Here is a 23,255-nt window from a genome sequence, read left to right as displayed (position 1 = left end):
TGCTGGACATACCTTCTTGGTTACAGAATTATACCCAGCTCAGCCATTATAACTCAAAAGCAGCCATAAGCCATATGTAAGTGAATGAGGGTGGCCATAATCTAATAAAACTTTATTTATAAAAACAGATGACAGACTGGGTTTGGTCTTTGGACCACAGTTTGCCGTTTGCCAACCGTCTTTAAGGGGAAAATATCTGCTGCACAAAGTTGTTTTAAGAATGTTATTGACTAAAATATGTGAACCAAGATATATGAAGTACCTGATAGAAGGTCTGATGTTTAAAATGACAACTAATTTCTTAACTTTTCTCTCAACATTTTTCTCCCACCTTACCCTAATTCTCCTTGAATGAACATTAAGATCCTCTACAAAATGGAATGCATTGGATGACATTTCATATCTGTAGCAATTCTTCCTTTGTTTCCTTGTTATTTTAACACTTTGGGAGGCAAAGGTAGAGAACTGAGAATATTAAGTTTTTAAACCTTGAAGCTTTGAACAAATTTGAACTCTATTCAATGTGTGTGTGTGTGTGTGTGTGTGTTTAACATTCATTTCTTTTAAAACGGAACTTAAAACAGCCCTTTTAGCGAAATTCACAACATACATATAAAGAAGCCTGTGATTTAGGCCAAAGGTCCAGTTAACAGCTGTGAGTCTTTGTTTAAATAACAATAATAATGAGGAATCCGCCTCGCAGGCATTTATTATTTTAAGTTCGACCTCGTGTGCTTGCATTTTATGTCTGTCCCTGCCAGCCTACACAAGTGAGTTACTAGAATAGCCCCTTCATTTTTCTGAACCGGTGTATTGTCTTCAGAGTTTGCCCTCTTGACTTCAGTTTTTCAATTGCTTTCTTTTCAAATTATCTTACACACCTCTTTTTTTCCCTCAAGTATCTTTAGAGTATTAATGCAAAAGACAAGTTACTCAGAAGCACTAAAATACAGTAGATTGAGGTTAAAACACACTGACTTTGCAGTCAGCTCGGTACCAATTCCAGGCCTGACTGTTATTACTGATTACCTACATGTCCTTGAATGAAACACTTTGCCAGGATGAGTCTTAGACTTCTCATCTATGAAATTGAGATGAAAATTGTTATTCTTCCACCCTACATTTCCTGTGTGAATAAAATGAACACCAGCTATGAACACAAAACATTACTAAATTTCTCATTTTTTTCCCTCATTATTATTGCTAAAATCACCAAAAAGCTATAATTTAAATAACCCTTAGTACGGACCCGGAACTATACTAATCATTGTGCATAAATTAACTTAGCTAAAAATTATAACTAATGTATCAGGTAAATATTTTTCCTCCCATCTTACAGAGGAAAAATCTAAGAAGTCTAATGGTGAAGAGATATGGCAAGTCTCACTGTAACTAAATGAACTGGAGATGAATCTCTGAAATATTAGACTCCAAAGTTCTTCTTCTTAATCAAAATGGAACTTAAACTGGATGTAAAACTTTACTTTTTTAATTGCCTCTTACAATACTTTAAAGTTTAAATTTAAAAATAATTCTGTAAAAGGTATGTTTTCTCTTTGACATTTTTATTCTAAAAAATTAAGCACTAACACACTATTTACAAAGAAATCTTTTCTCTTCTTGCTATCTTTTAAATTTTATTCTTAGTTTTTATTGGATATTTTCAAATAATAATTGAATATTAAGTACAAAGTGATGTATGATATATGTATACAATTTGGAAAGATTACATCAAACTAATTAACATACCTATCACCTCAAATACTTATCACTTATTTTTCCGGTCTAACTATTGTACCCTTTGACCAACAACTCCTCATTTCCACTACTCTCTAGTCTCAAGTAACTATCATTCTGCTGTCTGCTTGTATGTGTTAGATTTTTTTAGGTTCTGCATATAAGTGAGAATATGTGGTGTCTTTCTGTGTCTGGCTTATTTCACTTAGCATAATGCCTTCCAAGTTCATCCATGTTGTCACAAATGACATAATTTCTCTCTTATTAAAGGCAGAATAGGATTCTGTTGTGTATATATGCTATATTTCCTTTAACCATTCATTGGTTGATAGACACCATCATCTGGGATCATGAATAATGCTGCAATAAATATGGGAATGCAGGTATCTCTTCGATAAGCCAATTTCAAATTCTTTGGATATATACTCAGAAGGGGAACTGCTAGAACATAAGGGAACTCTATTCTTAGTGTTTTAAGGAACCTCCATACTCTTTTGCATTACGGTTTTGTGGGCCTGGCTTAATCAGGTGAAAGTCCTTCAGGAGGTACCTAGACCTTCCTGTGGAGAGTCTTTACACATTGATGGCTTTGAAAGAGCAAGATTTCCTGAGGTAGAGATCATATCAAGAGGGCCACATGGCAAGGAACTATAGCCACTCTCTAGAAGCTGAAAGTGGCCCCTTGTGTCATGTCAACAGCCAGTACGGAGCTCAGGCCCACAGTCTAAGTCACAAGCAATTAATTCTACCAACAAACCGAATGAGCTTGGAACTGGCTGTGAAAACTCGACCCCAGACAATATCTTACTTGAGGAAGACCAGTAAGATACTGAAGCAGAGGACCCAGCTAGACATCCCAGAAATTCTGACACAGGGAAATTTAGAGATGATGAGTTGTGCTGCTTTAAGCATTTATTTATGTGCTAATTTGTTATGTAGCGATGGGAAAATAATACCAAGGACAGTACATTCATAGTCACAGGCAAAAATAGGAAAGAGTGCAAGAAATGGGTTAAATTTGATGTTTGGTGGTTCCTAGTGCAGGGAGCTTCCTAACACTTCAAGGAGTGAAACGGTCTTGTTTTGGGGAACACTACTGAAAGTTCCAGGAAAGCCTGGCGCAGGTGGAAGGTGAGCAAAGAGGAGAATAACTGCCTTTTTCAAAAGTTTGTGGTTGTTATCAGAGTTAGAGCTTAAACCAGAATCTTCTGACCTCTTAATGAGTTTTAATACACTTTGATGCTCCACTAAAAAATCCTAAGTATTTAAGTGGAAATATACATACATACGTAGATGATACTGCAAGTGCATCCATTAAAAATTCATTTATAAGTATTCCATATACCCAGATAATCACACAAAGTGTTTGCTCTTCTTTTTCTTTGAAACATGGGAGGCCGGGTGTAGTGGCTCACACCTGTAATCCCAGCACTTTGGGAGGCCGAGGTGGGCGGATCACAAGGTCAGGAGATCGAGACCATCCTGGCCAACATGGTGAAACCCCATCCCTGCTAAAAATACAAAAATTAGCTGGGTGTGGTGGCACGTGCCTATAATCCCAGCTACTCGGGAGGCTGAGGCAGGAGAATGGCTTGAACCCAGGAAGCGGAGATTGCAGTGAGCCAAGATGGTGCCACTGCACTCTAGCCTGGCGATAGAGCTAGACTCCGTCTCAAAAAAAAAAAAAAAAAAAAGAAACATGGGAATATCTTTCTACATTTTTTACTTGATTCTTTCTTTGTAGAGATACAAATAAAGACCCTATAAGTTGAATTACAACATGTAAAGACATTAGAGTTTACTTGAAATTAAATGAATATACTTTATCCTCTAAGATATATTGTTAGCAATGGCCTTTCTCACCCTTCAATTGATTCATAAATTGTACTTACTGCTACTGCATAAGGGGACCAGGGCACTGAGTTGACAGGGAAATCCATCTTTAGACATGAGACCACTTTGGCTTTTGAGTTACTGTTAAACTTTTTTTTATTTTTTAGTGCACAGTTTGACAATGCATTCTGTTGCTTTCCCTGATCGTTCAAAAGTTCTTTTGTAAAGTGAAGCCACATTCTAAATATTAGCCTGTAATGACTCTATTATCCAAATAGACTGCCTCTTCACTCTCGGGAAAAGGTCTGCACATTTGAAGAAACATGTCAAAGGAAAACTTGGGTTAGTCTAAGACTCCTCTTCTATTTCCTAAAGGTACAGTTTAGTGCATGTTTAGTTTTGATAAACTAGAATGGCTGTATATTGATTCTCTCCTTTTTAATCTCTGTGAGGAACAAGTAAACAAAGATGTTCTATAGGACGTGTTTCTATAGGACATGTTTCCATAGGATGTTCTATAGGACATGTCCTGTTTATGAAGGACACCTTACTTACAAAGTGGAGGGTAAAAGCAGAATGGAGAGGCTACATAGATACTATGCTGAGGATTCAGTGAGCAGAGATTAAGTCCACTTGTTTTTCCAAGGTCTTAGCTGTAAATAAATTAGAGTCCCTTCAGAAGAGGATAAAGGGCCGATAAGCAAAGCTCTGTTTAGAATCCCATGCTTGTGTTTATTTTCATTCTCCATAATCATTTCAGGGATTCTGTGGATCACTCTCTCTTAGAAACTGACAGCTTCTTACCCTGGTTGATGAGTTGTAAGGGCTTTGGTATTAGATTCAGCAAAAGCAGAAAAGGAACAGCTGGAAAGGGACAAAATGAACTAGGTATCACTTTGAAAAATGGGTATTCTGAAACCCTATTTTTAACAATATGATGCTGAAAGCAGCAAAATTAAGTAAACTGAGGAAAGCCACCACCTAGATTATTGAAGAAGAGCTCTTTCCAAAATGGGATAAGTTAGCTGTATCCCAACTATCCTAGATAGCTATCGCCAGAGAAAATGAGGCCAGGCGCAGTGGCTCACACCTGTAATCCCAGCACTTTGGGAGTTTGAGGCGGGTGGATCACGAGGTCAGGGGTTTGAGACTAGTCCGACCAACATGCTGAAACGCTGTCTGTACTAAAATTACAAGAAAAATTAGCTGGGTGTGGTGGCATGTGCCTATAATCCCAGCTACTTGGGAAGCTGAGGCAGTAGAATCACTTGAACCTGGGAGGCAGAGGTTTCAGTAAGCAGAGATTGAGCCACTGCACTCCAGCCTAGGTGACAGAGGGAGACTCCGTCTCAAAAAAAAAAAAAAAAAAAAAAAAAAAAAAAAAAAAAAAAGAAAGAAAATGTGACTTAAGTATTCATATTCAAAAAGTGCACATAGTTAGCAATATGACAATTAGCAATATCCTTTTGATTTGAAATACAATTTCTAGTTGATTCTGCTCTCTTGATAGGTAGACTCTCAACTATTCTGGCACCTGATTATGGGCTGTTTTGCATGCAAAGGAGGAATTCAGTGAATCTGGACAGAAAAGGTCCACTACATGAACTTGTTCACCAGTAAATACTACTCATTGGTTTCACTCAGAAATGGTCCACATACATACATTATGGTAACATATATAAGAAGGATACACAAGTTGTAAGACAATATTGTGCATACTCTATGTGTATCAAATACAGATGTCTTCAAATGCATTCTTTCTCTTAAGGAGAGTGTTCACATTTAACTCATTGCATTGTCAAAAGCCTGGAATTTTGTTGAAATTTAGTTGTAACTAAAAAATGTCATTCCCTTTCTTCATTTCCACCTCCCCTAAAACTACATAATTGATTTCAAAATGGGCATTATGGATTCAAAGAAGGACCAAATTGGTTTAATAACAGAAATGTAATCCCACAATAGAACTTGACAAAATAATTATTTTCTATGCCACTCTAATTCCATTCCTGGATGCTATGTTGTCTGATAATCTTTGGAGGTTTTTTTAATTTTAATTTCTGCACTTTTTTTTTTTTTTTTTTTGAGACGGAGTCTTGCTCTGCCGCCCAGGCTGGAGTGCAGTGGCCGGATCTCAGCTCACTGCAAGCTCCGCCTCCCGGGTTCACGCCATTCTCCTGCCTCAGCCTCCCGAGTAGGTGGGACTACAGGCGCCCGCCTCGTCGCCAGGCTAGATTTTTGTATTTTTTAGTAGAGACGGGGTTTCACCATATTAGCCAGGATGGTCTCGATCTCCTGACCTCGTGATCCGCCCGTCTCGGCCTCCCAAAGGGCTGGGATTACAGGCTTGAGCCACCGCGCCCGGCCTAATTTCTGCACTTTTTGAATCTTCATCAACTGACGTTTCAATTTTTTGATAACTAGTAAAAGTCCTTTGATTTCTGGACTTACCTAATGCCCTTTGTTGTGGCGGTATCGTCTGAAATCTTCACTATAAGTATTTAACACTTCCGTCCACCACAGCATGCATTGCTGGACACAAATGATGAATCATTAAGCAAGTAATTGTGCTCTTAGACGGATGTCACTCTTGACATTTGTTCTGAGTCCCTTAGACACATCTCCACTTAAAATGCTAAATCTCAATAATCTCCTACTTTCTTAAAAGATGAATAATATACAAATAAATAAAAACAGATGTGCAAGGGAAATTCAGTTACAAAACATGTTATTTTAACAAAGCAGTCCTTGTGCCATTGGTATAGATAGATTCTCTGAAATATGAAATTAGATCAGTTTTTGTTGATAATGTTCATGTGAATATTTGGCATCTGCATATTTTTCTAGTTAAATAAATAATCTTAGAGCACTAATTTACTCTAATGACATAGACAACATTTGGCTTCACAGAAAACAGAAAACCAATCTAAAGTCCATTTCCTATTTATGGGGTGTATACCACATCCAGTTGTAACATTCACTGAAGTCTAAAAAATGAGTTCAAGCAAATTTAAAGCACGAGGACACTGGCACAAGAACTCTTTGCCATGAATGGTAATTTTAATTGAATTACAGATGTTATCCATATGCATTTTCTATCAATATTTAAAAAAACACTCAGCCTTGCCTTTCTCTTCTGTAAGACTTCTACATCTTATTGGTATTCTACCATCGCCTAAACCAAACCTTCTTGCAATTATTTGTTTACAGTCTTTCTCTCCCACTAGAAATATGTTGAGGACATACCACACATGTTTCTATAGCTGCAAAATGTAGTCCGATGGCTCTCCAGCATAATGTGAATAATATCTATTGGTTAAATTAATTAGATTACTTCTGCTTTTATAAAGCTTGATATTACCTCATTTCCCCGCGACACCAATGCTACTCTGTATTCCTTTGTCTGTAGATTTCCAAAAAATTCAATTTAATAACCACAAAGATAGGATTTGATTATATAATATACATTGTTCTTTGGCTCTTTTATTAATTATGTAATTTATTGATCCATTTATTCACTCATGTATTAATTGACTCAATAATCAAATAGTTCAGTTTTTTTTTTTTTTGTTTTTTAAGGATGGGTAATACATCTAAAATAGAATTTTTTAATTCCCCCAGATTTCTAGTCCAGTGCTAGATATAACACTGGTTGTGTATCCTTGAGCACATTACTTAACATCTCTGCCACAGTTTCCACTGTTATTAAGTGGAAATGCAATAGCATGTTGTATTGGAAGTGAAGATTAAATTAATTATATAGGAAAGTGTAGCCATGGAATAAATACTATATAACTGTTTGTTGTTGTTGCATTATTAGCTGACTAATAAATCCATGCCAAGTTGCCTGATAAACACAGTTTATTCCTGGAGAGCAAAGATTTTAAGAGTAGTAAATTAGGAAGTTTTTTTCTAATTTCTACAGTTCATAGAGTCATTGCTTCTTTTATGATTAAAAAATTCAAAAGACAAACATAAAGCTGTATAAAACATAGTGATATACTAAAACAAAATTATGAGCAATAAACAAATGAATCAATCAACCAAGTTACCAAGTTACCTATCTTTTAAAAATATACAGCAAGTTATGAATATACTGGAATGTTTTATTCTGAAACATATAACCATTTTTCAACTTCTAATATGGAAAAAAAAATGGCCAATGCAGTTTGACTGGTGCATGCTTGTTTCAATTCTGCTTAGCTCGAGTTCTGAACTCATCATCACAAGTGGTTTTAAACACTTTTAAATTGTTCTTCTAAGATAAGCAAAGCTAATTTACAAAGTTTCAGATTTTTTTCTCTGAGCCACAAAAATACTCTTAAGTTGTTCTCTGTTCATTTATCTATATTTCGGAACTAATTTATTTCCTATTTTTAACAAATCCAGCTAGAACATAGTTGGCAAAGTAGAGAGCTGGGAGTGAGTTGAAAGGCTCGTTGTATCTCACATCTGCACTTTTCTCACTGTGTTCACCTTGAGCAGGTCATTTGGCTTCTAATCTTAGGATCCTCATTTGAAATGGTGATATGCAGAAAAATAGAAAATGTGAGTGGAGTGACTCGCACAGTACAGTAGATGCTCTGTGAAGGCTATTTCCATCATCCCCAAGCTTTCTCCTTGAAGCTGTAATTTAGTTTTTCAAAATAGAACAACGTGATTTTTTTGTTCCTTCTATTGGAAATCCCAGCCTTTCTTCTTCCAGAGAAGCTTAGTAATTGGCGTCATTGGCAGCCAAGTGTTATTAAAAATTTATATTTGGAAATCGTGCAGGGTCCTTAAAAAACATCTGATCCATGTTCCTTCTCAGAATATAATCATCATTGCAACAGCCCTGAATTCTGATTATTCATATCATCCTTGAATATCTCCATTTTCCAGGAACTCCCTCCGTCCATGGATGTTGCATTGTAATTCTGTCCATCTCGGCTAAGATCTAAAATTCATTTTCCTGCTTTCTCTCCATTGACATCTCCCTAACTCCTGGAGTAACCACATAACAAGTCTGACCTCTCTTCTTAGCCCACCTCAGTTGTGTCATCCAGCTTCCTCGCTCTCCTTTTTTCATATTTAATCTCTCAGAGAAAGACTGTTCCTTGTTCTGAGGTTTGGAGTAAGTTATTTACTATCTTTGGGTGCTCTGTTTATTTAGCTAAGGGCACAGATAATATCCACTTTTCTTGGTTGTGAGAGACAAATAAAATTATATGTACCATTCAAAAAGCATTTATTAAGCCCCAGGTATATGCCAGGCCTTAGTCTAGAACGTGGAGATGTAACAGTGAACACAATAAACAAATGTCTCTCATGGGCTTTCTTCCGTGTGGAGGAGGCAGACAGTACACAACCTATCATTAGCACAGTAAACAAGCAACATAGATAATAAGTTTGTAGGTAGTGATAAATGATAACAGTAGCAGGACACGATATTGGGGTAAGAGGTAGTAAATTTAGGAAAGGTAGACAGGGAAGACTTATGAGAAAGGTAACATTTGAAGAGACTTGGAGGGCCAAAGGAAAGAGTTAGATGTATTTGGGAATGACACCATTCCAGACAGTTGGAACTGCAAGTATGGGGGCCTTGAAATGGGACCTTGACATCATTTCTATCATGAAATAAAAATCAATAAACTTAACATTTATTTTTCTACAGCAATGTTTAATTTAACCTAATAGTCTCTGAACATTCTTTTTTTTTTTTTTTTTTTTTAGAAAAATCTTATATTTTCTCCCCACAGCAATGCACATAGGGAGACTGGTAGTGATATTATCATAAGAACAACAATACACCTATTTAGAATTTAATTTTACAGTGCTCATAAGCATTAGCTTGCTTTCCCAGACTCATTAAGTTATTGGAACATTGGCCACCCAAACGCTTTTTGCAATCAACATTTTTGGATATGCATTTAGCCTTCAGAGACAATCACAATGATATTTCATCTGCAAATATCTTGTGTCTTCTAGTGTTATAGAAAAGAAACAAACATCTACTGCTTTTCGTTTGGAAGACACATGTCAGATGTGGTTGAAGCTTGTCCATGGAACATGAAATTTCAAACTGTAAACATAACCCAAATAAAATATTAAGGGGAAATGCATAACTAAACGTTAATGAATACTGTTGTTTATTTCCTCCTCTCCCTTTCCTTCCTATTTTTCATAAATGTTTTAAAGATTAACATTTTAATATTTTATCAAAGAGCTCACGATTATTTGACATTGTCTGATAAGATGTGTCTAAGCAAGAAATATGTTTGTAATATACATATATATAATATGCACACATACATATTTATCATGGGTGATGTATCACATGGAGGCCAAATTGTGCTCTCTTTTCTAGGAAGGGACGCTTTTCCCTAAAATGTAGCCAGTATGCCGCATGTAGACCAACAATGCAGCTAGAAAAAGTCTCACTTACTCTCAAGGGAAAGGGGCGGGGGAGCAAGACTATTGTCAATCAAACAACACCTGTTAAATCTGCCTACTTGGGCTTACATTACAATGACCCATTGGGCGTAAAGGGTACCTTTTACCATACTTGTTTTTTAGGATTTTATTATTTCTGAGCCGCAATCTGTTGTTGTTGTTACACTACAGAAAGTTGAATTAGGATTAAGATATCATTAGATAAATTCAGAGTTGCAGATAATCATGTAAAATATAAACTGAGAGCAGAAAATATTCAGATAAAAATCTTACTCCGGGTATTGTGGAAATGACTGTATGTCTGATTATTTGCTGTCAGTTTCATTGAACTGTAACATTCGTGTCCAACTCTGCTTAACATTTCCTTAAAACTTATTTCCCTTTTTTTTTTTTTTTTTTTCCCAGAAATCTCCAAGTGAGAAGACCTTACTTGTCTTCTGAAAGCCTGGTAACTTTCACCTGCACATAATGCTACCATCATGATTTCCTTTTCCTTCCTTCTTTCCACCTTTCCCTTCACTCCTCTCCCCTCTCCTCCCCTTCCCTTCCCTTCCATTCTTTCCTCATCTTTATTGAGGAATAATTGATAACAAACAAACAAAACACTTTGTACATGTTTAATTTGTACAATTTGATGAGTTTGGACATGCCCATGCATCTATGATATTATTCGTGTAATCAAGGTAGAAGTGCATTCATCACCACCAAAAATTTTCTTATGTCTCTTTTGTGTGTGTGTGTGGTAAGAATGGTTAACATCTGATCTACTCTTTTAACAAATTTTTAAATACTCAATACAGTACTGTTAACTATAGGTACTATGTTGTGCAGAAAATCTGCAAAACTTATTCATTTTGCATAAATTGAAACTTTATCCCTTTGAATAACAACTCCTCCTTCCCCTAACCCAGACCCTGGCAACTACCACTCTCTTCTCTGATTCTCTGGGTTTGAAAATGATAGATACCTCATGTAAGTAGAATCCTACAGTATTGGCCTTTCTGAGACTGGCTATTTCATTTAGAATGGTATCTTCCAGATGTATTCATGCTGTAACAAATGTGTAATTCATTTCTTTTTAATGGCTGAGTAATATTTCTTTGTTTCTATATCTTGACTGTTGTGAATAGTGCTGCAATGAACATGGGCATTCTAATAGCTCTTTGAGATTCTTATTTCAATCATTTATTGACTGTGTATGTGTGTGTGTATGTATGTATATATACACAAAGACACAGAAAATGAATTGCTGGACCATATGATAGTTTTATTTTTAATATTTGGAGAAACCTTCCTACTGTTTTCCAAAATGGCTCTACCAGTCAGCATTCTCACCAATAATACTAAAATGTTTAAATTCTTTCCATATCCTTGCCAATACATTGTCTTTTTATATATGTAATAGTCATCCTGATGGGTATGAAGTAATATCTCATTGTGCTTTCACTTTGCATTTGCCTAATTAGTGATGCTGAGAAATTTTTTACATACTTGTTTGCCATTTTTATGTCTTCTTTTGAGAAATACCTATTTAGATCCCCTGTTCAGTTTTCTGTAATCAGGCGGTTTTCTTGCTATTGAGTTCTCTGAGTTTCTAATATATTTTGGATACTAATCCCTTATCAGATGTATGGCTTGCAAATTTTGTTTTCTATTCTATAGATTGCTTCTTTACTCTATTACTTGTTTACTTCGCTGTGCAGAAGCTTTTTAGTTTAATGAATTTCCATTTGTCTATTTTTGTTTTTTGTTGGCTGAGCTTTTGGGTTCAATTCCAAAAAAGCATTGCCCAGACTAATGTCGTATAGTTTTTTCCCTATTGTTTTTTCAGTAGTTTTATAATTTCAGGTCTGACATTTGTCTTTAATCCATTTTAAGTAGATTCTTGTGTACAGCGTATGTGAAGGGTCCAAATCCATTATCTTGTATGGGGGTACCTGGTTCTTCCAAAACAATTTGTTGAAAATATTCTCCTTTCCCTATTTTGTCTTTTTGGCATCCTTATTGGTGATCAGGTTACTGTATATATAATGCATAAATTTATTTCTGGGCTTCAAAGACTCATTGATCATGTTTAGCCATCAGATTTATAGCATGCATCCCAAAACATTTTATTATATATTTTTTCACTTTTATAAGTTATGTATAGGTACCATACATTATATGTAACATAAGATAAAAGTAAATCAAAATAGAAATAATGAGAATAAGAGAACAAATATACAAATATTGTAAATATGGAATATATTCTAAACTCATAAATATCTTCTTCTGCAGTCTGAATAACAAATTGTAGCCCAGTTCTTGTAGCTAAATTGTTATTTTACTACATTTATATTTTTCTACCTTTTCCTTTTTAAAGCCATCTTTACACATTTTTTCTTTCCCTAAGTTTTTCAAGATTAATCTTCTGAAGTGGGAAAACTGGAATTATATCGGGGACTCCCCAGGGTAAAATTTGATTCTCAAATCTTCACTCTTTTTCCCCTGAAATATAAAACATGACAGTATATACAAAAGGAGTCTTGCTTTCAAATCAGTATGTTGGAATTAGACTATTTAATATATCCGACATTTATTCTGCATATTGAAACTAGATGTATAGGATATACCTAGGTAAATATTACAGAAGGGACTTCTTATTTTCTCTTTACAATCAAGTGTACTATGATTAGATACAAAGTTGATATTTCTCCAGCTAGATTACTTGATGTTAGGTATTTTGAACTCTCATGTTTCAGGTAGAGGAAAAGAATATGAAGAAATTAGATTTTGCTGAAGGTCACCCTTAGAATCAGTAATAAAATCCAGATATATGAGTCACTAGTAGGTATTTTACCAATATTTGTTTTAGATAATTTGATCAAAACACTAATCTATCTTAAGATAGTAAATTTCAAGAAGTAAATTAATGTATTAATGATTGTTCTGAAAAAATATATATTTTGTAACTTGTAAAATGTGCCAGAGAAAAAAATGAAAGACAAAAGAGATCCTCCCAAGTATCCTCTGAGTGGGGATAAAACGTCCACTAGAGGGCATTTCTTGTTGGACACAGTGGTCAAGGCTGTAAGCTCATTCCCCAAAATGCTATGAACTCGTTTTATCAAATTGGGAGTAACTAACTAAAAAAATTTAATGTGAATTATTTTGATGCTTCAGGATTCACACAAATAAGATCAGAACCATCTTTCCATTTCAAAATTGACAGAATTTGAGAGGCTGTCCATTTCTGATAACTCTCCTTGCACGTGTAATTTTTTTAACCATTAAAACAAATTTGAAAGTAAAATTTTATTATACAAATTTAGAGATGAGAAAACTAAAGTCAACAAATCTATGTGTATTGTGCTCTTATTCACATGATTTCTATGTGGTTTCATGCCCAATGGTGTCTTTGCATAAAGAATATACAGATAGATGTAACTATTCTTATTTTTCTTGTGTGTGTTATGCTACTGTTTAGCTATATATATTTCAGGTGTATGATATGTTTTAATATACATATACATACTGAAATGATTACCACAGTGAATCATACTAACGTATCCATCTGTGTACATAGTTATTCTTTTTGTTTGTATGTGTAAGTGTCTGAAATCTACTGTTAGTAAATTTCTAATATTCATTACAATATTATTAACTATAATTCTCCTGCTATGCATTAGACCTCTAGACTTACTCACCCTACATAAGTGCAAGTTTGTATCCTCAGACCTACAGCTCCTCATTTCCCCTGCTCCCCATCCCTGCCTAGTAACCACCATTCTACTATCTGCCTGTATGAATTTGATTTTGTTACACTGCACACGTAAGTGAGATCATACAGCACTTATCATTCTGTGACTGTATTATTCCAGTTAGCTTGATTCCCTCAAGGTTCATCATCTGGTCACATATTCTATAATGTTCTGCTTTTATATAGCAGAATAACATTCCATTCCATGGCTGTTGCATGGTTTCTGGTAGTTGTCTAACCGTCTTAGGTATTCTTTGCTGTGCAGAAGCATCATTCTTATTTCTGCCTTTATCTTCATATAGTGTTCTCTCTCTCTCTCTCTCTCTCTCTCTGTGTGTGTGTGTGTGTGTGTGTGTGTGTGTGTGTGTGCACCTTCATGTCCAAATTTCCTTTTTACATGAGAATACCAGTCACATTAGATTAGGTTTCCATTGTACTCTAGGATGGCCTCTTCTTAACCTACCTAGCTATATCTTCAATGACCTTACTTCCAAATAAAGGCACGCTTTGAAGCATTAGAGACCTTCAACATATGGGCTTTTTAGGGAAACATTTCAACCTACAACAGTCACTTTATGTTTTACTCTGTGGTTGGCACTAGACTGGGTCCTCATAAATATAAATATAAGAGAGGAGCCGTTCTTGCTCTTTAGGATGCTATGTGGAGTCCAAGAAGAACAGAGAGTGATTAATTGGGAAGACGTTGCTTCAGACAAAAAAAAAAAAAAAAAAAAAAAAAAATGGCTTTAGGGTGGAGAGTGACCTGATTTAGAACCAGTTCTGACAAAAAAACTTCACATGACCTTGAACAATTTATTTTATCATTTTTTTGTTTCTTCACATATAAGATAAAATTCTTGAACTGGATCTGTCACTGCCCAGCAATAATACACATTGGATGTGAATTTTGTAGAAACACTAGGTAGATGATGCCTAAACCATCTTTCAATTCTAAGAGGTTGTCTTATGCATCTGGAAGAGCCTGAGAATGCTTTTGTGTTATACGCTGAGCTTGACACCAAATACTGACCAACTTGGTGACATCCCTTCTTTCCTTACCTCCCTTCCTTTTCAATACATATGTTTCTCTGATATTGTATGTTTTTAGGACATAATTGCTCTAAACGGATGCCTCAAATTTTGAATCCTAATCTAAGACATATGAGGTGTGACTGATGCTTAGAAAATTATGTTGATAAATTATAAAAACATCATAAATCCAGGATTTATTATTTTTTATTCTAGGACTATCTCATTCTAAAATTATTGTTCTTTCCTCTACTATATGATCAAGTCTTCATAGCTTTTGAAAAATTCAATCTTTCTAAATACTCTTTTCAGTTGGATTTGGAGTGTTTTAAATTTTCCTTGAGCTTCATTTTTAATTTTTTTAATTTTTTAAAATGTTTTCTAACAGGGGCATGAAACATAATAAGATTTTGATATTCTTTATTCCTTCCTTGTGCTGCTAGGACAGGACAGTTTTCTCTTCGATATTTTCGGGAGAAAGAACAATTAGATTGTCATCATAAACTCTTGTTGTCAAAAGACAGTTTAATTCCATTGTCAAGTGCTGATATCTTTGGTGCTAACTGCTGAGCATTAAGGAGTTCTGTTCTTACTGCCAGAGGCTTACTCATGCTAAATCCTTGTTAGCCTCCCTAATCATAAGCCGCTTAAATGAGGAAAAAAAAAAAAACAAAAAACAGTGCTTCCAAATCTGAACCAAGTATGCTATATAAAGTTGGTGGACATGGTAACAACACTTGCCAGAGGAATATTCTAACCAGCAGTGATATGGCACCCTGAGTAATGAGCTTAAGCAATCACCTAGACCTTGGGGTATCATCCCAAAAGTAAAAAGAAAACATATCTAAAGAAATAAAGAAATAACAATATCTAAATTATTAAAAAGAGCAATAGATAAAATGATACGAAGAATTTATTTGGATCTTCTACCCTGAAATAAGCCCCTCTCTGCCATGGTGTCATTTCAGGCCAATGAGCTATACCCAGTGATTCCAAAGTCCACATATATTTATTCTGTTCTCATTGTGCAAAGTAAACACTCTGAAGTCAAGTGAGTCATTGTCGATAGCACTAATTGCATTAGGTTTTATATAGTGTGTCTGAACATACTATATAACAAACATATACGGTACATGATTTTTGCCTGTTATATATATGCTTCTGTGTGTGCATATATATATATATGTACATATGCAATCATGTATATACTTGTGAAATAGAATACCTACCAATTGCTAATGAAGGGATTTCTCTGATACCAATTCAACTTGTATGGGGAAAGCTACTTGCCTGCTTTATTTCTCAATTTTCTCATCTATGACACAATGTAAGCTGGTGCACATGTTATCTGTGTTGTCTCCTAGCTCTTAAATCAATTTTATAACATGAATTCCAAAGCGAATATGCATTTATCCAATAGGAGAAACACACTGTGATCCTTTCCAACTTCAGAGTGTAATTGGTATATTTTACATTGCAAGTAACAGAAGCCCCTTGGAGCCAAATTGGTCAAAATACGGTATTTCAGAAGGATGAGTGAATCTTACCTCAGACATAGATGGGTACATAGATTCCAATGAAAAAAATGTGGCACTGTCTTCTTGTAGTTCTGCCTTTTCTTCTGTGCTGGGCTCTTGTTTACCTGCTATAGGCTGATATTCTCCATATGATAGAGTATGTGTCCAAACACGGCCTAGCTTCACATTTTCCTGGCCTCCAATGCAACAGTCTTTTAGAACTGCTGTTAGAACAGTCCTGGGTAGAGCTTGGATTTCTGAGTTGAGACATGTGTAAACCCTTAAATTAATCACTCAAGCTGTGTGGACAATTTTCCATGATGCTCTGGACTAGGATGACCCATCCAAGAATTGTCAGGAAACCAGCTGATCAGCCATACTTATACAGATTTATCCCCCCATATTTCAAGCAAGTGAGCCATTTTGCTTGAACCAATACATACTTTTCTACAGTATTTACAACTAAGAACTCAGATACAGTGTCTTAAAGGCTTATTTCCTCTTACTCTTCAACATGAGCGTCTGCTTTAACCATTGTCAATCACAATGAATTTTCTTGTGTTTCATATTTTCTCAACTCTGGCTTATCCTGATAGTTTCCTCTTCTTCCTAAAGTCCTTAGCCTGCCTATGTTGTATGCTTTCCCACCCACAACTCCAGATTTTCTCTACAAAATGTTAAAACAAATAAATATACATAAAAACAAAACAAAAAAATAACTTAGCACACCTCCCCAGTAAATATTGCTTTCCCAATGCTCTTGCAGAGAATTATTTTCTAAACTCCCACAGTGCCCTAGATTTCCCTCTGTTAATGCACTTACTACAAGATACAGTGCTTTTTCTTCCCTACTACTGGACTCTTGCATAAATAAGGCAAGTTTTGATTTAAAGAGGCATAAATACAAATTGAAATATTTTATTTAAAAAGAAAAAAACATATTGGAAGGATCCCAGTACTTTCATAACTACCCAAGAGCTGTCTTCATATTTCTTGTCTTTGTCTTTGCTGACTTTGCATGTCCATTTTATGCTCTCCTTTTCCAGAAATGCTGAAATACATGATGATTGCCATCCCTTGAGTCACATGCCCTGTAGCTGCCACTTTTGGAAAAGGGCTTGACTCTCTGTCCTTGGGCCCACTTTGAAAATCCCTGGGAAGTCCTTGGAGTCAGATGATCAGGCCTCCACCCCTCTGCCAAAAAGTCTGTTCTGGGAGTTTAGAATTATATAGAAAAGACATGGACGTGGGGACTCTTATGCCACGTATGTGAAACAGTAGCTGCAATATAAGCTTTCAGTGTATGAATGAATTCAAAAGGATATTATCATGCTGATACCTTCTAGATCAGGAGTCCCCAACCCCTGAGCCGTGGACTGGTATGTGTCTATGGTCTGTTAGGAACTGGGCTGCACAGCAGGTGGTAAGTGGCAGGCAGGAGAGCATTACCACCTGAGCTCCGCCTCCCATCACATCAATGACAGCAGGGCACTAGATTCTCATAGGAGTGTGAACCCCACTGTGTGCATGTGAGGGATATATGTTGCACACTCCTTATGAGCATCGAATGCCTAATGATCTGATGTGGAACAGTTTAATCCCAAAACCATCCTCCTGTACCCATAAGTCTGTGGAAAACTTGTCTTCCATGAAACTGGTCCCTGGTGCCAACAAGGTTGGGGACCACTGTTCTAGAACTTAAACAGTGAAAAAAGTTTCAATTTTAGACTCATGTAAGTTGCCAGTTGGCCTAAAGCACTGGCTTTTCTCCCTTTTGGAGAATGCTCAGGAACAATTGACTTTTTCAGGTTTCAGTTTTCTGCACTTTTCATCTGTATAAAAAGGTATTTATGTTAAGGATATGTGGGCTAAAGGCCCAGATTCCAGATTAATAGCACAAAGCTTTCTTGTGAGTTAATACTATAATTATTATACTTTTTTCCCTTAAGGCTATATTTTTTTTCTGATATTTTTCTCCCTAGCCAAAATGAGGTTTAAGAAATTAAAGGCCAGCTTGAATGTGGAAGCTGAACTATAACTACAGGGCAAAAAACTAAATCTTGTCATAATATTCATGGGTGGTTATTAATAATGAGGACTTGCAACACTTTCATCTAAATTATCTTGGCCATGGAATTAAAATATACAGATTACTTTCCATTAACATTAAGATGCCATGAATAAAAGACCAACTTTGTAATAATTAGAGTAGGTTTCAGAATTTTTGCCCTGCACTCAACTCGTTACATTTTATTTTTTCATTTTATTTTTAATTGTTGCAACCTCTGTGCCTCCATTTTTTACTTATTTATACAACGACGATTTTAATGCTTTTCTGACAAAGAGGTAATGTGAAAGCAAGATACATTTTCTTGTTTTAATGCATATATAAACATAGTGCTAGTTCTCTTGTGTTAACTTTTTTTTGCCTCATCTTCAAGCAATGATGTTTCTAGAATTTCCTTAGAGGAGGAGTGAAGAGTAAGCATTTGGATTGGACCAGGATTTGGAGAACTTGTCATGTAGCTCTATAGGCATATAAAATACATCATTATAACTTAGAATGTGAATTATAGAACCAACATGAAAGTTAGCAAAGTATTCTAAACATATTTTTATGATCTTTACTTGCAACAAGGAAACTGTTAGGTTTTTCTGTTAAAGAATAAGTGCACTAGAAACAAAAGTTTCTGGATTATCAAAAGGAGATTTGAGGGGCAAGGCTAAAGCCCCCCAAACCTTCCTCAGGATGAACACAAGCCCCATATTGTCCTGTTGCCCCTGTTCCATGTTGCTGGGCTCTATTCTGGCACAATTTTGGAAAGTGTTGCTACAGTTCCGCCCCTCATTTCTTTCTCACTTCAGAACAATGATGCCCTTTCCAGATAAAGCATCTTAATTAAACAGATGACATTTGAACTAGACCTTGAAGCACAGGTCAGAGTTATATTGGGAAAGAAGTAGGAGAGGAACACCCAGAAAATAACATTTATGAACAAAAAGGCACAGAATATAAATGTCTCTGACAAAGATAGAGATCAAGGGTAAATTTTAGTGTGGCATGGATTAATTCACTAACTCAATATATATATTTACATAGATAGCATGGATAGATACTAGAAATAAAACAATTGATTAGACATGGGCCTGACCTTACAATGTTTAGCAAATATTATGTTTCCTGAGGCAGTGGTTCCCAACCTTTTTGGTACTAGGGACCGGTTACATGGAAGACAATTTTTCCACAGACTGGGATGGGGGGGGACTGTTTTCAGGATAATTCAAGCACATTACATTTATGGTACAATTTATTTCCATTGTTACTACACTGTTATACACAATGAAATAAGTATACAACTCACCATCATGTGGAATCATTGGAAGCCATGAGTTTGCTTTCCTGCAACTAGACGGTCTCCTCTGGGGCCGATGGGAAACAATGACAGATCATCAGGCATTATATTCTCATAAGGAGCGTGCAGCCTACATCCCCTCCCATGCACAGTCCACAATAGGATTCACGCTCCTTTGAGAATCTAGTGGTATGGCTGGCGGATCTAACAGAAGGTGGAGCTCAGGCGATAATGTAAGAGGGAGAGGCTAGAAATACAGATGAAACTTCACTCGCTCACCTGCCACTGGTTTCCTGGTCTGCGTCCTGGTTCCTAACAGGCCATGGATAGGTACGAGTCTGTGGCCCTGGGGATTGGAGACCCCTGCCCTAGAGTACACATGCAGTGGATGTTGAGAAACAGATTAATTCATTAATGCAGAGTCTTCAATGCCAAACAGAAGATTTGAGGGTTTTATCTGTTAAAACTAGTAACAACACTTGTGTTTCACTACTTATATGTCAGGCACTACTCTAATAACTTAAAATTTATTCACTCATCTATTATTAGAACAGCATTATGATATAGGAATACACTTGATATATCCATTTTACTGATGAGGAGATTCAGACATAGAGTGGTTATTTAACTTGGGTAAGGTCTTCAGAGCTAATAAGAGGAAGAACCAGGACTTCAGCATGGGTAGGGTGGCTTCAGAGTTGTAGTCTTGCTGTTTGTAATCACCAACATGAACCTACAGTGATGTTTCAGTTTACATAACAAAATCCTGAGACTTAAACATGCCAGGAAATTAATTTAAAAATATTGTAGTATGTATCACTGTCCAGCCTAGAACTCCAGTCCAGGAGAACGCCAGTGCTCCTTCTGCTTCACACAGCGAACACATCAGTACTGTGACACACAGAAAGGTTTTAATGGGATGCTTGGCTGAGTCAAGAGAAATATGTTTACAATGAAAGAGGTGATAGTGTTGCTTGTCTTTGTATTGATCAGCCCAGTAGAAAAATATGGGAGACCTCAATCAGCTGAAGTTCAGCATGTTCAAAGGTAGACAAAGTTTCTTGTTGTTCTAAGTAAGCTTAAAATTGAGCCAAAAAGGCCTTGATTGATAAGGGTGACTGATACATTTTTGAGTGTTTTCACTGGGCACGAATCACAAAATTGTATAGTCCCAGGCTATCTCACCATTAACTGCCTCATGGGGACTGTCTTGAACTTCTCCAGGACTTGATCTGTAAGGAAATGCATGCAAGAATAAAAAGCATTAATGAATTCAGGATTTGTTTCTCACTAAACAGCAGTTTGGGGTGATGTCACACACACACACAAAAATGGAACAAGTCAGCCCCATTTCCAGCATTGCCTCATTTAAGCTTGGCACAGAAGGACAATCGATGCTGACTCAGAGTTATTTCAAGAAGCAAAGAGCATCCTAAATTATCACACCCCACGTAATCCTGGCCACCCTGTATTCCCTCTCCTTACTGTCCCATAGGTGGGTATATCCATCCCAGATAACAAGCTTTGACTCATTTTAGGCCCTTTTCCTTCTGCACAAGATCCTGAAATTTTCCCTACTCTGTGTGTTTGATGGTGCAGAAGACACAATTCTCAAAAATAAACTAGCTTATCATTAGATGGAAGCAAGGTATCTCACCTTTATCAATGAGAAAGCGGAGTTTGGAGGACCTAGTGCATTTCTCATGCAGATACACCCTTTGCTATTGGCTCCTGCCTTTAAATTAGAAAGCCTTACTCTTCCATCTGCAGGTGTTGCTATCCCTTTACAAGCCTCTGCTCTCTAGGAAAGAAAACTGTGCAATATATGACAAAAAGTAATATAGGCTTCAGACTCTCCAAAAAGGAAAAGAAATTGTGTCAAGAATGTAGTTTATTACTTCCCAATTGACTCTAAGATTAGTAACTTTTCCATGATGTAATGAGTGATGAGACAGAGAGAAGCAGAGTGTTTCACTAACTGATATCAATCCACAAGAAAGGAGAAGTATTTCCCTCCTTCCTTCCTCCATATTGTGTTCTCTTAGAACCGTGCTTTACTTGCCCAGGGAAAAGAACACAAGTTTAACAGGCCAGTTCTTCCTGTTCCCAGATGCGGTCCCACATCCAATGCCAACAATACTTCTTGGAATGAATACCCTTTAGAACTATCAATGAACTGAACTGACCTTCCCCAGACCCTGTAGACTCTAAAATGGGTCAGAAGAGCACATTGGTTAAAACAACTCTAAGGCTGAAAATTTAATCTCTATTTGATTTTCTGGCTCACATTCTTTTATAAGTAACATTGCCAAAATAGCCTAGTAGGAGAACAATTTTGACTTTGAGTGATAACATAATTATACTCCAATCATAAAATATCAATAATGAGAGGACCCACATTTAAATAACATTTTTTTGCTACTATAACATTACTGGAGCAATATTGAAATAGAGAGATTAAATTATTTTGCAACTTAAAGTCTAAATATCATGCTTCCAAAGAATTAAGGTTCAAATCAGTTTTTTTTCTCTGGTACTTGTGAGTTAAAATTTAAAAGATTTTAAAGTTCCCACTCATTTAATTTTTTGGCCACTTGGTCTCAGTTGGAAGAATTCTCAATACATTGGATGAGACAGTGATCTCTAAGTATTTGAAAATCAAACTCTTTCTCACTGGAAGGGGTGTATTTTCCTCTTCATGGTCTCAGAAGTTGTATTTGTTTAGCATTGAGTCTCTGATGTTCTTTACTATTTAAAAAATTCCAGGAAGTTACTATTATAAGATTATCATAGCAATGGCATTTATTCTGAGAACTGGATAAACAGAGCAATCCATCATGGCTTCTAAAAGAGTTTTCACAGAGAAAAATATTTTCAGCCAGATCCTTTGTATTGCCTAAGACTGCAGCAGAAACTTAGTATTGTGCTGAAAGAAGATGGATATCTTGGTGGAGACCTTGCTGGCATTATCATTCAGTTCATGCTATTTTTTAAAAATCTAATAATTGAAATTTTAACTCAATTGGAAAACTTTCTCACCAAGGTATGAATGCTGGATTGTTTTACTATATCAATAAAATTTACTTACAAATACTGCCTGATAAGTCAGAATGGATTTGCTTGCTTTCCCACTCATAACATTCAAAACCACCTGGCTTCCATGTCTGCTGAATGGGGGTTCTACGAAGTAAATGGAGTTCCCCAAACTTTCTTATGACAAAGCGTTTTTCAGTTCTGAAATATTAAGGCTGCTTCTCCTTCATTTATCTTTGAAATTTTTAAGACATGAAAATATCCCTTCTTTGAGAGGATTTCCCCTCTTATTACGTAATTAAGAGATGCAGAATTAATTTATCTCCAGATAGTGTTGACAGTGGGAGGGTGAGTTAGTTGAACTTGACCCCATGGAAAAGCTGGTTAATATGGTTGGCTGTGTCCCCACTCAAATCTCATCTTGAATTGTATTCCCCATAATTCTCATGTATTGAGGGATGGACCTAGTGGGAGGTGATTGGATCATAGGAGCAGTTTCCCCCATGTCCTTGTGATAGTGAGTTCTCACAAGATCTGATGGTTTCACTTCCTTCAATTCTCTCTCTCATCTGTTGCCATGTAAGA

This window comes from Rhinopithecus roxellana, chromosome 2 (genome assembly GCF_007565055.1).
Source record: "Rhinopithecus roxellana isolate Shanxi Qingling chromosome 2, ASM756505v1, whole genome shotgun sequence".
Lineage (NCBI taxonomy): Eukaryota > Metazoa > Chordata > Mammalia > Primates > Cercopithecidae > Rhinopithecus > Rhinopithecus roxellana.
This window is presented reverse-complemented; position numbering follows the sequence as displayed.